Raw genomic sequence first — 15,052 nt, forward strand, 5'->3', positions numbered from 1 at the left:
AAAAAAAAGAACAGAAAAAAAGGTTTCCTTTGATGTTTTTCCAACAGTGCCTGTTGTAGCCTCGGCTGGCTGAGAGGAGAGGAACCCGATGTGGTCTTCTGCTGTTGTAGCCCATCTTCGTCAAGGTTTTACATGTTGTGAGTTTTGAGATGCTTTTCTGCTCACCATGATTGTAAAGAGTGTTTGAGTTACTGTAGACCTCTGGTCAGCTCAAACCAGTCTGACCTCTCTCATCAACAAGGCCTTTCTGCTCACTGAGCTGCTGGATTTGAATTTTATTCTGCTTGACCTGTATCTGCATGGTTTTATGCATTGCACTGCTCCCATATGTCTGGCTGACTGGATTACTGTATGAATGGGCAGGGGTACAGGCAGCACGGTGGTGTAGTGGTTAGCACTGCCACCTCACAGCAAGAAGATTCTGGGTTCGAGCGCAGTGGCCGACGAGGGCCTTGCTGTGTGGAGTTTGTATGTTCTCCCCGTGTCTGCGTGGGTTTCCCCCACAGTCCAAAGACATGCTGGTTAGGTTAATTGGTGGCTCTAAATTGACCGTAGGTGTGAATGGTTGTTTGTCTCTATGTCAGCCCTGCAATAACCTGGTGACTTGTCCAGGGTGTACTTCGCCTCTCACCCATTGTCAGCTGGGATAGGCTCCAGCTTGCCTGCGACCCTGTAGAACAGGATAAGCAGCTACAGATAATGGATGGATGGATGGGCAGGGGTACACATGTTCCTGCTAAAGTCACCAGTGAGTGATGTTTTATTTTCAATCTACACTACAAAAAAAATTACATTTTTGCAAGTCAATTTTCAACTAAATAACAGTTTAATTAAAATTGCACACAAAAGCTACATTAAGTTAAGACTCCATTTGATGACCTGTTTGGTGTAGCTGAGGACAGCATTCTGAGCAATATTCTGAGTAAATGTTTCACAGATTGTAGAAATGTCTCCAATGGCAGTTGTCATACAGAGGAAATTTCCACTGTGTCTGGAACATAAATTTTATTTTAAAAATAATCCCTGGAAGGCTGCAGATGTTTTACACACCATTACATCACATCAATCTTATTTCCCAGAAATCTCAGAAAGGACAATAATAAGCACTGGTCTTGACATAATACTGTCAACACTGTTTTCGAGAGCTCACAGGATTAAGGCATGCATGATCTTTCCCATGACTCATCTGATTTTAACAGCAGGCTACAAATACCGATCTCCTCTAGAAGCATCAGTAGGCTCTTCAGAAATGTTGTAGACAAATATATTGTAGGTCAGGGAAAGATTTGAACCCCCAGGTCATAAAACTGGTCACAAAGAGAAGTGTGTCTGAGTATATTCTGTGTATGGCAATGAGAGGAAAAACATGTGATGACCTGGCGACTTGTCCAGGGTGTACCCCGCCTTTCGCCCGTAGTCAGCTGGGATAGGCTCCAGCTTGCCTGCGACCCTGTAGAAGGATAAAGTGGCTAGAGATAATGAGATGAATGAGATGAGGAAAAAACATCAACAAGTCTAATATGTATTACCTTGTGTATGAGTTTTTGCAGAACAATGTTTAAAGCACTTAACATCTTGCCTTCCAACACTGAAATCAGATGTGGATGATTTCTCAGACAAAGAGCCTATTGTCTATATTTATCTCAGTCTACATAGTGCAATAGGATATGAAGCACTCAGCTCATGCTTGAGCCATGGACACATAGTTTCTTGAAGACCATCCATAGCCTCAGAGATGACTGCAAAGAAGGCAGACATACACTTGAATTTACTGTGCAATTGCAAGGATGCTGATGTGCCTGTTACATTCTCAGGTTTGATTGTACACACGAGCTACAATCCAAAGAATTTTGGGCCCTAGGCCATACCTATGTATCAGTAAAATGTTGCATGCATTTGTGACACAGCACAACACTCTCAGGGCAGCATGTTGTTGCAGTGGTTAGCACTATCGCCTTGCAGTAAGAAGGTTCTGGGTTTAAACCTCACGGTTGATGAGGGGTATTTCTGTGTCTTTTGAGTTTGCAGGTCTGTGTGGGTTTCCTCTGGTGCTCCAGTTTGCCCCACAGTCCAAAGACATGCAGTTAGGCTAACTGGCTACTCTAAATTGTCCATTGAGCAAGCTTGGCAAGGGATAGGTTCCACCAAGTTTAAATGCCCTAGACACACCAATGATGGACTGTTAAAACATCATCAGTAGTGCCCTTACAGCCCTTGCTGGCTATGGGGAAAAGAAGAAGACAATACTCTCAAATAATACTCCATATGCCAACAATTGTGCCCTAATAATTTGTGCTTTATGACATAAATGTATCAAGTATTTGTATCAAGTTTTGTATCTAATCTGAAGTGTGATAACTTCATAATCAGCAGCAATCATGTTTGACAACATGCTGATGATGATGATCATGTGGGACATTGTAAGCACACACAGAGCAGAAACTCACTGTCTGTGGCTCAGTGGACTGGTTCCTATTTACACCTGGGAGGATCTGCTGAGGGTGGCACGGTGGTGTAGTGGTTAGCACCGTCGCCTCCCAGCAAGAATGTTCTGGGTTCGAGCCCAGTGGCCGATGGGGGCCTTTCTATGTGGAGTTTGCATGTTCTCCCCATGTGTGCGTGAGTTTCCTCCGGGTGGTCCGGTTTCTCCCACAGCCCAAAGACATGCAGGTTAGGTTAACTGGTGACTCTAAATTGACCGTAGGTGTGAATGTGAGTGTGAATGGTTGTTTGTCTCTATGTGTCAGCCCTGCGATGATCTGGCGACTTGTTCAGGGTGTACCCCGCCTCTCACCCATAGTCAGCTGGGATAGGCTCCAGCTTGTCCACGACCCTGCAGAGGGTAAGCGGCTACAGATAATAGATGGATGGAGGATGTGCTGAATCTCTGAATACTCATGTAAGACACCCCCAAACCTTCTCCTTAGCCCTCCTGAAATTATCCATCAAGGAAGAAATAGAGAGGGGATTTGGAATAGACTCAAACTGAGGGGAAGTTGATTTCCCCTCCCAACAATAACTCCATCTAATGTGTATTCATGTCAGAATAAAATACACAAACTTGCTGCACTTGTCAAACATGACAGGGACTTTAGCAGGGCCAATCTGATCTGTTTCATGGAAACATGGCTGACTGAGGATGTAAACAACATTGATCTGGATGGATATTCTCTCCTTCGCTATGACCGGGATACGACATAGACAGCAAAAAGGATCAGAGGTTGTCTATGTATGTTTGTAAACTCCAGCTGGGCAAAAAACATCACAGTACGTGACACTGAATGCACCACTCACTATGAAATAATGACTCTCTCATTTAGAGTGCATTTTCTGCCCTGTGAGTTCGGACAGATAACAACAACCCTGGTGTATGTGCCTGGGCCAGATTATATACTTGTAGCAGAGCGCACAGCCACTAGTTATAATAAGGCGCTGCGTCATTCTGCTGACGATCCTGTCTTCCTTCTTGGGGATTTTAACAGATGTGATGTTTCTCCACTCCTGCCAAACGTGGAACAGTATATGACATGCCAGACAAGATTAGATAAAACTTTAGATCTGTGCTCTGGCAATGTAGACAGTGCATATATGTCCCAGAATTGCCCACCTCTGGGACGGTCGGATCACAATGTTATTTACCTCTTACCAAGGTATTACCAGTCATTAAAGAGGGCTAAACTCACTGTTCTGCACTGTCAAGCCTGGACACATAGCTCTGTGGATACTGTAAGCTGAGGGGCTGCTTTGAGTCTGCTGAGTGGGATTTATTTACTGGTGACCAGGATTGCCTAAATAATTATGAACTATTAAATGACACCCTTACTAGTTATGTAAATTTTTGTGTAGCTTCTGTAATTGAAACAAAAATAAATTAAAATTTATCCAAATAATAAACCATGGGCTAGTAAGGAACTCAAATATCATCTAAACCTGAAGGGAAAAGCCTTTCTTCAGGGTGATTTGCAAAAAAATGAAAGAGCTGACTAAGGAAATAAGATGCTTGATCAAAAAACCTCAAACAGACTATAAGGACAAGGTTGAGGAGAAACTGAGGACTGACAATGTGAGAAATGCATCGAGGGGACTGAATAAGATGATGGGCAGGCAGCAGAGACCAGCTGCTTTGTGTGAGCACCCCCTTGATCTCTCAAACAACCTGAACTCATTCTATTCCAGATTTGACACAAGGGACTTCAGGGATGAGTGTGATGCTGTCTGCACTGGACTGATCTCATGCCCAATGATTATCCAGGAGGAAAGGGTCATCTCCATACTGCAAAAGGTTAACCCTTACAAGGCCTCTGGCCCAGATGGAATCAAGGGGAGGGTTTTAAAGGAATGTGCGACCCAAGTGGGACCTAAATATATTACGTTTATTATGTCTTCTTCTTAAATCAAAATAATTAGTTTTCTTTTGTTTCAGACATGTACAGTAAAAGCTTTTTACCTTTACCTGACATGTTTCAACGGTGTAACTTCCGTCTTCATCAGAGGGTCACCCGGATGTTGATGTGTGATGTGCCTTTATAATCAGCTGATGTTACGGAGGTGTGACCTCCCTGTCAATATTGACAGGTCGGTCACACCTCCCGCTGTCAGTGTTGCCCCCTCAGGACGGCGCTCCAGGTGTGGGAGAGCATGTATGCCCCCTCATCCCTGTTTATTGTTCTTGGGCTATGCTTTCTGATTTCTATTGACTCCTTAATCCAACGGTGGTATCTGTTGTTCTCTTGCTGTATGATCTGAGCATTGTCCCAGTCCATTATATGATTTTCCCTTCTGCAGTGGTCCGTTATTGCTGATTTCAGGTTCTCTTGCATAGCTTTTTCTTTTATTGCTCTTGTTTGTCTCTGTTCTGTTTCTTTTTCACATTCCTTTTTATGTTCCTTTTTTCGTATGCTAAAACTCCTTCCTGTCTCCCCAATGTAGGTTTTATTGCATGACAGGCATGGTATTTCATATATGACATTACATTTACTGTGTTGGTCGATTTTGTCCTTAGGGTGAACTAGTAGCTGTCGTAGTTTGGTATGTGGTTTCACATGTGTTTGTATGTTGTGTTTTTTCATGGCTCTTTGGATTTGTTCTGTAACTCCTCTGACATACGGTAGAGTCACTGCTGCTTTACTTTCCTGTTTTTGGGTTGTCTGTTTTCTTCCTTTTTCCTGCGTCTTTTCTTTTGTTTTCACTTGTTGTGCGCCTTTGTGTATGGCCCATGGTGGATATTGACATGTGATCAGAGCTTGCTGTATGTGTTGTTCTTCTGTTGCACGTTCTGTGGGATCGGTTATGATTGATGCACGTTCGTAGAGTGTTCTGACAACTGACAGTTTGTGTGCGATGGGGTGTTCGGACGTCCAGAGCAGATATTGATCCAAGTGGGACCTATTGTCACCCAAGTGTTCCAGCTATTCCTGAACTCAAACTTTTATCCTCAGGCCTGGAAGGCAGAGACCATTATACCTGTACCAAACACCCCTCATGCCAAATCCAATAATGATTTCAGACCCGTTGCTCTCACACCACTTCTTAGCAAGTGTATAGCGCGTCTAATATGTGATGAACTGTCATCTCAAGTATCTGAATCAGTGGACCCCATGCAGTTTGCTTATCAAGCTAATCGAGGTGTTGAGGATGCCACACTCGCCCTCCTGAATAGGGTCCACAATCATCTAGACAAAGGGAAAGTCAACACTCATGTCCGTATCCTATTTATAGATTTCTCCTCAGCCTTTAACACAGTCCAGCCCCATCTCCTCCTGAAGCGCCTGTATGACCTGAATGTCAGTGGCAGTCTAGTCCTACTGGTCAGGGAATTCTTGAGAGACAGACCCCAGCGAGTTTGTGTCAACAACATCCTCTCTGACACAGGTGACACAGATCCTGAATACAGGTGTTCCTCAAGGATGCATCCTATCTCCCTTGCGCTTCTCCATATACACAAACAACGGCTCAGTGCAACAGCAGTGACCTCTCCCTCATTAAATATGTGGATGATATGGCCCTAGTTGCCTGCCTGCTGGATACAAACAGCACCTCCTACTGCCAATATAGTAACACCCTTGCTCTCTGGTTCAACACCAGCTTTTTGGATTTTAATGTTACTAAGACCAAGGAGCTGTGTCTGGGACGCAGTAGGAGAGGAGGCAGTAGGAGAGGAGGCGGCTCACCTTCATGCCAATCAGCATGAAGGGCCAGGAAGTGGAGCAGGTCACTCAATTTAAATACCTAGGAACAGTAATAAATAATCAGCTCAGCTTTCAGGATGTCAACCACATCAACAAAAAGAGAAGACACCGCCTTGCTCTTCTCAGGAAACTGAGGAGCTTCAACACCACCCAGTGCACCCTGTCCATGGTCTTCAAATCATTATTGTGTCCTTACATATAACATTACAGTGTCTTGCAAAAGTATTCATCCCCCTTGGTGTTTGTCCTGTTTTGTCGCATTACAAGCTGGAATTAAAATGGATTTGGCGGGGGGTTAGCACCATTTGATTCACACAACATGCCTACCACTTTAAATGTGCAATTTTTCTTACTTTTTTTAGTGACACAAACAATAATTAAGATGAAAAAAACAAAAATCTAGAATGTGCATAGGTATTCACCCCCAAGTCAATACTTTGTAGAGCCACCTTTTGCTGCAATTACAGCTGCAAGTCTCTTGGGGTATGTCTCTATTAGCTTAGCCCATCTAGCCACTGGGACTTTTGCCCATTCCTCAAGGCAAAACTGTTCCATCTCCTTCAAGTTAGATGGGTTGCATTGGTGTACAGCAATCTTCAAGTTATGCCACAGATTCTCAATTGGATTGAGGTTTGGGCTTTGACTAGGCCAAAACATTTAAATGTTTCCCTTTAAACCACTCCAGTGTAGCTTTAGCAGTATATTTAGGGTCATTGTCCTGCTGGAATGAGAACCTTTGTCCCAGTCTCAAACCTCTGACTAACTGAAAAAGGTTTTCCTCCAGAACTGCCCTGTATTTAGTGTCATCCATCTTTCCTTCAATCCTGACCAGCTTTCCTGTCCCTGCAGATGAAAAACATCCCCACAGCATGATGCTGCCACCACCATGCTTTACTGTAGGAGTGGTGTTGTCAGGGTGATTGGAAGTGTTGGGTTTGTGCCACACATGACGTTTCCCATGATGGTCTCATCTGACCAGAGAATCATCTTCTACGTGTTTGGGGAGTCTGCCACATGCTGTTGAGCAAACTCCCAACATGTTTTCTTAAGCAACGGCTCTTTTCTGGCCACTCTTCCATAAAGCCCCACTTTGTGGATTGTACAGCTTAAAATGGTCCTATGAACAGATACTCTCATCTCTGCTGTGGATCTTTGCAGCTCCTTCAGTGTTATCTTTGGTGTCTTTGTTGTATCTCTGATTAATGCCTTCCTTGCTCGGTCTGTGAGTTTTGATGGGTGGCCTTCTCTTGTCAGGTTTGTAGTGGTGACATATTCTTTCCCGTATGCGATAATGGATTTAATGGTGCTCCGTGGGATATTCAAAGTGTGGGACATTTTTTTTAATGACCCACTCCTGATCTATACTTTTCCACAACTTTGTCTCTGACATGTTTGGAGTGCTCTTTGGTTTTTATCTTGCTTGCTTAGTAGTGTAGCAGAGTCAGGGTCCTTCCAGAACAGGTTGATTTATACAGACATCATGTGACAGATTGTGTGACACTTTGACAGGTGGATCTTAATCAACTGATTATGTGACTTATGAAGTGAATTGGTTGGACCAGCTCTTATTTAGGGGTTTCATACGAAAGGGGGTGAATACCTATGCACACTCCAGATTTCTGTTTTTTCATCTTAATAATTGCTTGTGTCACAATAAGACAACAATTTTCACCTTTAAACTTGTAGGCATGTTGTGTAAATCAAATGGTGCTAACCCCCCAAAAATCAATTTTAATTCCAGCTTTTAATGCGACAAAACAGGACAGACACCAAGGGGGATGAATACTTTTGCAAGACACTGTATGTCATGGTACGGAAACCACTTATTGAAACAAAAGAATAACTGGCACAAATCGTCAGTCAGGCCAGCAAGATCATTGGACATAACTCCAGGACTTACATTCTCAGGCGTTAATTAAAAAGGCAATCCAGATCTATCAGGATCCCACCCATCCTCTCCACCATGCATTTCAGCTGCTGCCACCAGGCCGCAGACTTATAGTCCCAATGGCCAAGAAAAACGGCTACAAGAAGTCTTTTATCCCATCAGCTGTGGCCATTCTCAATAAAGGACTGTTCAAATAAGTCCTGCAGGATCTACCCACTCAACGCACACTTACCTTTAATTTTATCTTTTATTCCTATTTTATTATTACTATTGCTTTTTGGACTAAACTGGAACTTCTGTTCCATCCATTATCCATAACCGCTTATCCTGTGTAGGGTCATGGGCAAGTTGGAGCCTATCCCAGCTGACTATGGGCGAGAGGTGGGGTACACCCTGGACAAGTCACCAGATCAACGCAGGGCTGACACATAGACACAAACAACCATTCACACTCACATTCACACCTATGGTCAATTTAGAGCCACCAATTAGCCTAACCTGCATGTCTTTGGACTGTGGGGGGAACCGGAGCACCCAGAGGAAACTCATGCACACACAGGGAGAACATGCAAACTCCACACAGAAAGGCCCTCGTCAGCCACTGGGCTCAAACCCAGAAACCTCTTGTTGTGAGGCGACAGTGCCACCCCTAAACTGGAACTGACTATGCCATTTGCTTATTTTACAGTATTTTATTGTATTGTTCATGCCTATTGTTTTGTATGATGTATTTGTCTTTTTGTCTTACATGCCAGTGCCAAAGACAATTTTCCATTTTATCTCAGTTTAATGGACAATAAAGTAGTCGGATTCTGGTGTCGACCTCTGTTGCAATAGCCCTTGGCCTCTTGCCTATTACATAGCTAGGGTTACAATGGGGGGGTCTAGTCCTCTGGTAACCACAAGAGTTTGACTCCCTACGCACATCTGTATTGTGGCATGCCTTGCCAGATGGCAGTTTTAAGATGGTCTTTGGTATGACCTGATGGCAAGTAAAACTCGCATTCTACTCTAACCACTAGGCCAGCTCATGACTGTGCAGACTAAACCATACAATAATTTGTAGAAATGTGAAACTTGGTGAGGGTGGCATGGTGGTGTAGTGGTTAGCACTGTCGCCTCACAACAAGAGGTTTCTGGGTTTGAGCCCAGTGGTTAACGAGGGCCTTTCTGTGTGGAGTTTGCATGTTGTCCACGTGGGTTTCCTCCAGGTGCTCAGGTTTCCCCCACAATCCAAAGGCATGCAGGTTAGGCTAATTGTTGGCTCTAAATTGACCGTAGGTGTGAATGTGAGCGTGAATGGTTGTCTGTGTCTATGTGTTAACCCTGCGATGACATGGCAACTTGACCAGGGTGTACCCTGCCTCTCGCCCATAGTCAGCTGGGATAGGCTCCAGCTTGCCTGCGACCCTGTAGGACAGGATAAGTGGCTACAGATAATGGATGGATGAAACTTGATCAGTAGATAGTTGTACAGTGCCTTGAAAAAGTATTCATACCCCTTGAACTTTTTCACATTTTTCCACCTTACAACCACGAACTTAAAAGTTTTTTATTGAGATTTTATGTGATAGACCAACACAGAGTAGCACATAAGTGTGAAGTGAAACGAAAATGATAAATGGTCTTCAAAATTTTAAACAAATAAAAATCTGAAAAATGTGGTGTGCATTAGTATTCAGCCCCCCTGTACTCTGATACCTCTAAATACAATCCAGTGCAATCAATTGCCTTCAGAAGTCATCTAATTAGTTAATAGACTCCTACTGTGTGTAATTTACTCAGCATAAATACACTTGTTCTGTGAAGGCCTCAGTGGTTTGTTAGAGAACACTGAAGAACAAACAGCATCATGAAGACCAAAGAACTCACCAGACAGGTCAGGGATAAAGTTCTGGAGAAGTTTAAAGCAGGGTTAGGTTATAAAAAAATATCCCAAGCTCTGAACATGTCAAGAAGCACTGTTCAATCCATCATTCAAAAATGGAAAAAGTATGGCACAACTGCAAACCTATCAAGACATGGCCGTCCACGTAAACTGACAGAGCGAGCAAGGAGAGCACTGGTCAGAGAAGCAGCCAAGAGGCCCATGATCACTCTGGAGGAGCTGCAGAAATCCACAGCTCAGGTGGGAGAATCTGTGCACAGGACAACTATAAGTCATACACTCCACAAATCTGGCCTTTTTGGAAGAGTGGCAAGAAGAAAGCCATTGTTGAAAGACAGGCATAAGAAGTCCCATTTGCAGTTTGCCAGAAGCCATGTAGAGGACACAGCAAACATGTGGAAGAAGGTGCTTTGGTCAGATGAGACCAAAGTTGAAGTTTTTGGCTTAAATGCAAAGCGCTATGTGTGGCGGAAAACTAACACTGCTCATCACCCTGCACACACCATCCCCACTGTGAAACATGGTGGTGGCAGGATCATGTTATGGGGATGCTTTTCTTCAGCAGGGACAGGGAAGCTGGTCAGAGTTGATGGGAAGATCTCATCTCATTATCTCTAGCCACTTTATCCTGTCCTACAGGGTCACAGGCAAGCTGGAGCCTATCCCAGCTGACTACAGGCGAAAGGCAGGGTACACCCTGGACAAGTCGCCAGGTCATCACAGGGCTGACACATAGACACAGACAACCATTCACACTCACATTCACACCTACGGTCAATTTAGAGTCACCAGTTAACCTAACCTGCATGTCTTTGGACTGTGGGGGAAACCGGAGCACCCGGAGGAAACCCACGCGGACACGGGGAGAACATGCAAACTCCGCACAGAAAGGCCCTCGCCGGCCACGGGGCTCGAACCTGGACCTTCTTGCTGTGAGGCGACAGCGCTAACCACTACACCACCGTGCCACCTGATGGGAAGATGGATGGAGCTAAATACAGGGCAATCCTAGAAGAAAACCTGTTGGAGGCTGCAAAAGACTTGAGACTGGGAAGGAGATTCACCTTCCAGCAAGACAATGACCCTAAACATACAGCCAGAGCTACAATGGAATGGTTTAGATCAAAGAATATTCATGTGTTAGAATGGCCCAGTCAAAGTCCAGACCTAAATCCCATTGAGCATCTGTGGCAAGACTTGAAAGTTGCTGTTCATAGACGCTCTCCATCCAATCTGGCTGAGCTTGAGCTATTTTGCAAAGAAGAATGGGCAAAAATTTCAGTGTCTAGATGTGCAAAGCTGGTAGAGACATACCACAAAAGACTTGCAGCTGTAATTGCAGCAAAAGGTGGCTCTACAAAGTATTGACGCAGGGGGGCTGAATACTAATGCACACCACATTTTTCAGATTTTTATTTGTTTACAATTTTGAAGACCATTTATCATTTTCGTTTCACTTCACAATTATGTGCTACTCTGTGTTGGTCTATCACATAAAATCTCAATAAAAACTTTTAAGTTCGTGGGTGTAAGGTGGAAAAATGTGAAAAAATTCAAGGGGTATGAATACTTTTTCAAGGCACTGTATATACACTTGTTTAGCTCAGTGGTGGTATTATATTTACATTTTGTCCCATATCTCATGAGCCACAATCAAACCTCTTTTTTTCTCCCTTGGTGTTCTCCCAAAATTTAGATCATAAGGTAAAACCTCTTTTGCAATCGATCCCAAGGTTTTTTGCTATATATTCACAAACTTGGTGTTAAAATACTCAGCAGAATCAGAATCTTAATCATGATAACATTAAGATTTGTAAATAATACACCAATCAATCCTAGTAAAAGGACTGTTTGGTTTACTCAAACAGCCGTAACTCAGGAAAGGTTGCATGGATTCCCTCGAAAGGCATGTTTAGTACAAGGTTCTGAGGAGATCTGCAAAGCTTGGGCTGTGATCATTAAGGACCGGAGTTCATTTCTGATGGATGTTTCTGAGGAACCGTAAGCCTGGCAGAGCTGATCAGCTTTCAGCAAGCATTTAACACAATTAGCACTGACCTATCACAAAATTTGCAGTATGGTCATCTATGTCTGTGGTCTCTCTTTTTCTCTGCCACTTGCCAAGGACTGGCTGCTGGGAGTGACATTTGTGAAGATTGCTTGGACCCAACCAATCACTGCTTGCTGCTATAATCTTATCCTCAGTTTCCCCTTGAGACAGGCACTGACTGAATTAGTGGTAAAAATTTGCCATCAAGTTTTATTTGCTCATTTTTGACCCATTATAAAGTTGATTGACTTTATAGCTTTAATTCCAATTAAAAGCTCCCTGTAAAATGCAGCAAAATTCTTTCTGACTCATACATTCTGCCATGATTTTATGTAAAGACTATTTTATAAACTCTCATTTACCATTTACTTAGTTTAACTTGAACCCAATAGCATTTTTTTCTGAAACTAAATTTTACTGTAAAATAGCTCATCTTTATTAGAATTGTCAAATGGAATGTGTGCAAGGGATAGAAAAATTAGATGAAATACCTGACAGTTTAATAGATCATATCTACAAAATAAGAATTTTTTAAACACAGCAAAAATCCAGGCCCTCACTGTAAAATTCACCGATATTTAAATGGTTTAAAATGTGCACATTACACTAATGTGAGCGACCGTAGCATGTGTGCATTTGATCACAGGTCTGATAATGGTTGCAGGTGGGCACAGATTTGACTGACATAATGATGAGTAATGGGTTGGGTCTGGTAATGAGCTTTCAGTGTTGCCTATTAGTTGGCCATAAATTAACTGTTCTTCCAACTGCTAGATCATTTCCTCCCAACACACATAATGGAGGAAAAAGTGCTAGGCAGACCCAAATTCAAAACTGAAAGTGTAAAAATTACCATCATTTTTGCTTAGCATCATCATTACTGTAAAATAGAAAGTTATGTTTGAACTACACTAAAGTCATCACGAGCAAGATTTAGCGTCTACCCATTCTGTAATACCTGGATTGTATGGCTTTTAATACAGGGTCTCTGCACATTTCTGACCAGCAAAAATAATACTTTTTAAGACCATTTTAAGACCACTGAGTATAAAAAATAAGACCACTACCGCGGAACAAATACGTACAGTAAAAAAAAAAAAAAAGCACACTCTAGGTTAAGTTCAAAGCATTTTTTAAAAATAAATAAGTGCATCTTCTGCAGAACCCACAGTATTTCTGCCTTCAGCGTAGCGGTTGGGGCGAATGCCGCGAAAGCACTTGTGCTGGGACCCGGAGACCAGGGCTCGAAATTAACTTTTTTTCTTTGTGTCCCCCAGTGGTCCCGAATTCTGTGTTGCATTGTCCCGAATGGAAGCAATAGTGTCCCCATTTTTTTCCTCTCTGAAATAACCAGTGGTTAATATTATCATATGAAGTTACTATTATATTTGTAACTATGCGATTTTGAACCCTTTATATCATTTTTACAATAAGTCACAAGACACAAGCGACACATGTCCTATACATCATCTACTTCAAAATTACAGTTATTGCATTTTCAGTTTATTAAACTTTGGCGATCTCACTGTATGAATAGATACCCGTTTATTTAAAGGGGCCAACTAGCTCATTCAGAAAATGTTTCAACTCCCTACATCTGCAGTACACTTTAGTTGAAAATAAGACCCCTTTTATGTTCATTTCATCTACTTATACCTTGAATATCTGTTGGCACTTATAAGGCCAACTTATAATTTTCACCATTACCGTTATCCATTTTATCCATTTTTTCCGTTATTCATTTTATCCATTTTTTCCGTTATCCAGCCACATCATTCCTGTTGTATTTTATAACGTGTCTAACAGTGTTCATTCAGTTCATTCAGTTGCTAGCGTTGCCTGCAGACCAGGCGATGACACTTTGGATCCTGAAGGTCCCGGAGACGTTATGTCTGGGCTTTCAGTTTCTTCCCCGCGGTCGGTCCGCTTCAACCACTTCAGCATTTTTGTTCTGGCAAGAGTCGGCGCAGCGTGTGCGGTAGCAATTCCATTCCAAGTCCATATAATGCGGACTCCGGCCGAAGATTCTAGAACAGAATGCGCTGCTCTGTAGCCTACTGATGCAGGTGCATCGAAAGTGTAGCTACTATGTATTTTTCGCTGTTAACGTTTTAAAATTAAAATTGACAAATTAGGTGAATGTCTACGTATGTTACAGCTTTGTAAATAATATTAATGTAGAACTTTTTTTCTAGATCTATTTTTTTCCATTGTCCCGGGATTGTCCCAGATATAATAATTTTGTGTCCCGATGACATTTTTTATGGTCCCCGGGACGTCGGGACACCGTTAGTTTCGAGCGCTGCCGGAGACGCTAAAGCTGGCGTTGCACTTTTTGTGACCGTAGAGGCGAACATTGGCATGGGGACTGTTGTTGCCCGACTAGCAGCATAGCGCATATGCGTTTCCCCTTTCGAGTGAGCGTCAAGGGCTTTACAGCCCATTGTTGTTAACTTGATGTCTTTCCGACATACCTTACATCTCGCTTCATATTCTGAAGTTGCTGTTGTTAGCCAACTTTTGTATTTTGGCTCCTCAAGCCACTTGTTACTAAACTTACACTTCCCCATCTCCGCTCATGTTCAAGTTCAACCACTTCTTCCTCGTCTGCTCTACTCTCAATGGTTCTACTACATGGATAAAAGAACACACTGCCCCCTGTGGCGTGGTTCCTGCGCTATTAGAACTAGTGCTAGACACACAACGGCTCTTGTGCTACTTGTTCAGCATCTTGATAACAAACGACGCTGGTTGAATAAATAACGTTAGCGCGGAAAAAAAATCCAGACACTTTTTTTTTTTCATTTACCGTAGGCTACCCGGATGAAATTTAATACCTCCCATGTGAAATTTAATACCATAGCTCAAAAAATAGCGAAATATAATGCTTTTTAAGACCTTAAAAAACACATATTAAAAATAAGACTTTTTAAGACTTCTTAAGGATCCGCGGAGACCCTGTAATAAAAAGCCCTAAATGATGTGCAAAGGAACCCACAAAATACTGACGGTCCATAAACCAACAAGACACATGCCGA

Source organism: Neoarius graeffei, chromosome 12 (assembly GCF_027579695.1).
Source record: "Neoarius graeffei isolate fNeoGra1 chromosome 12, fNeoGra1.pri, whole genome shotgun sequence".
Classification (NCBI taxonomy): Eukaryota; Metazoa; Chordata; class Actinopteri; order Siluriformes; family Ariidae; genus Neoarius; species Neoarius graeffei.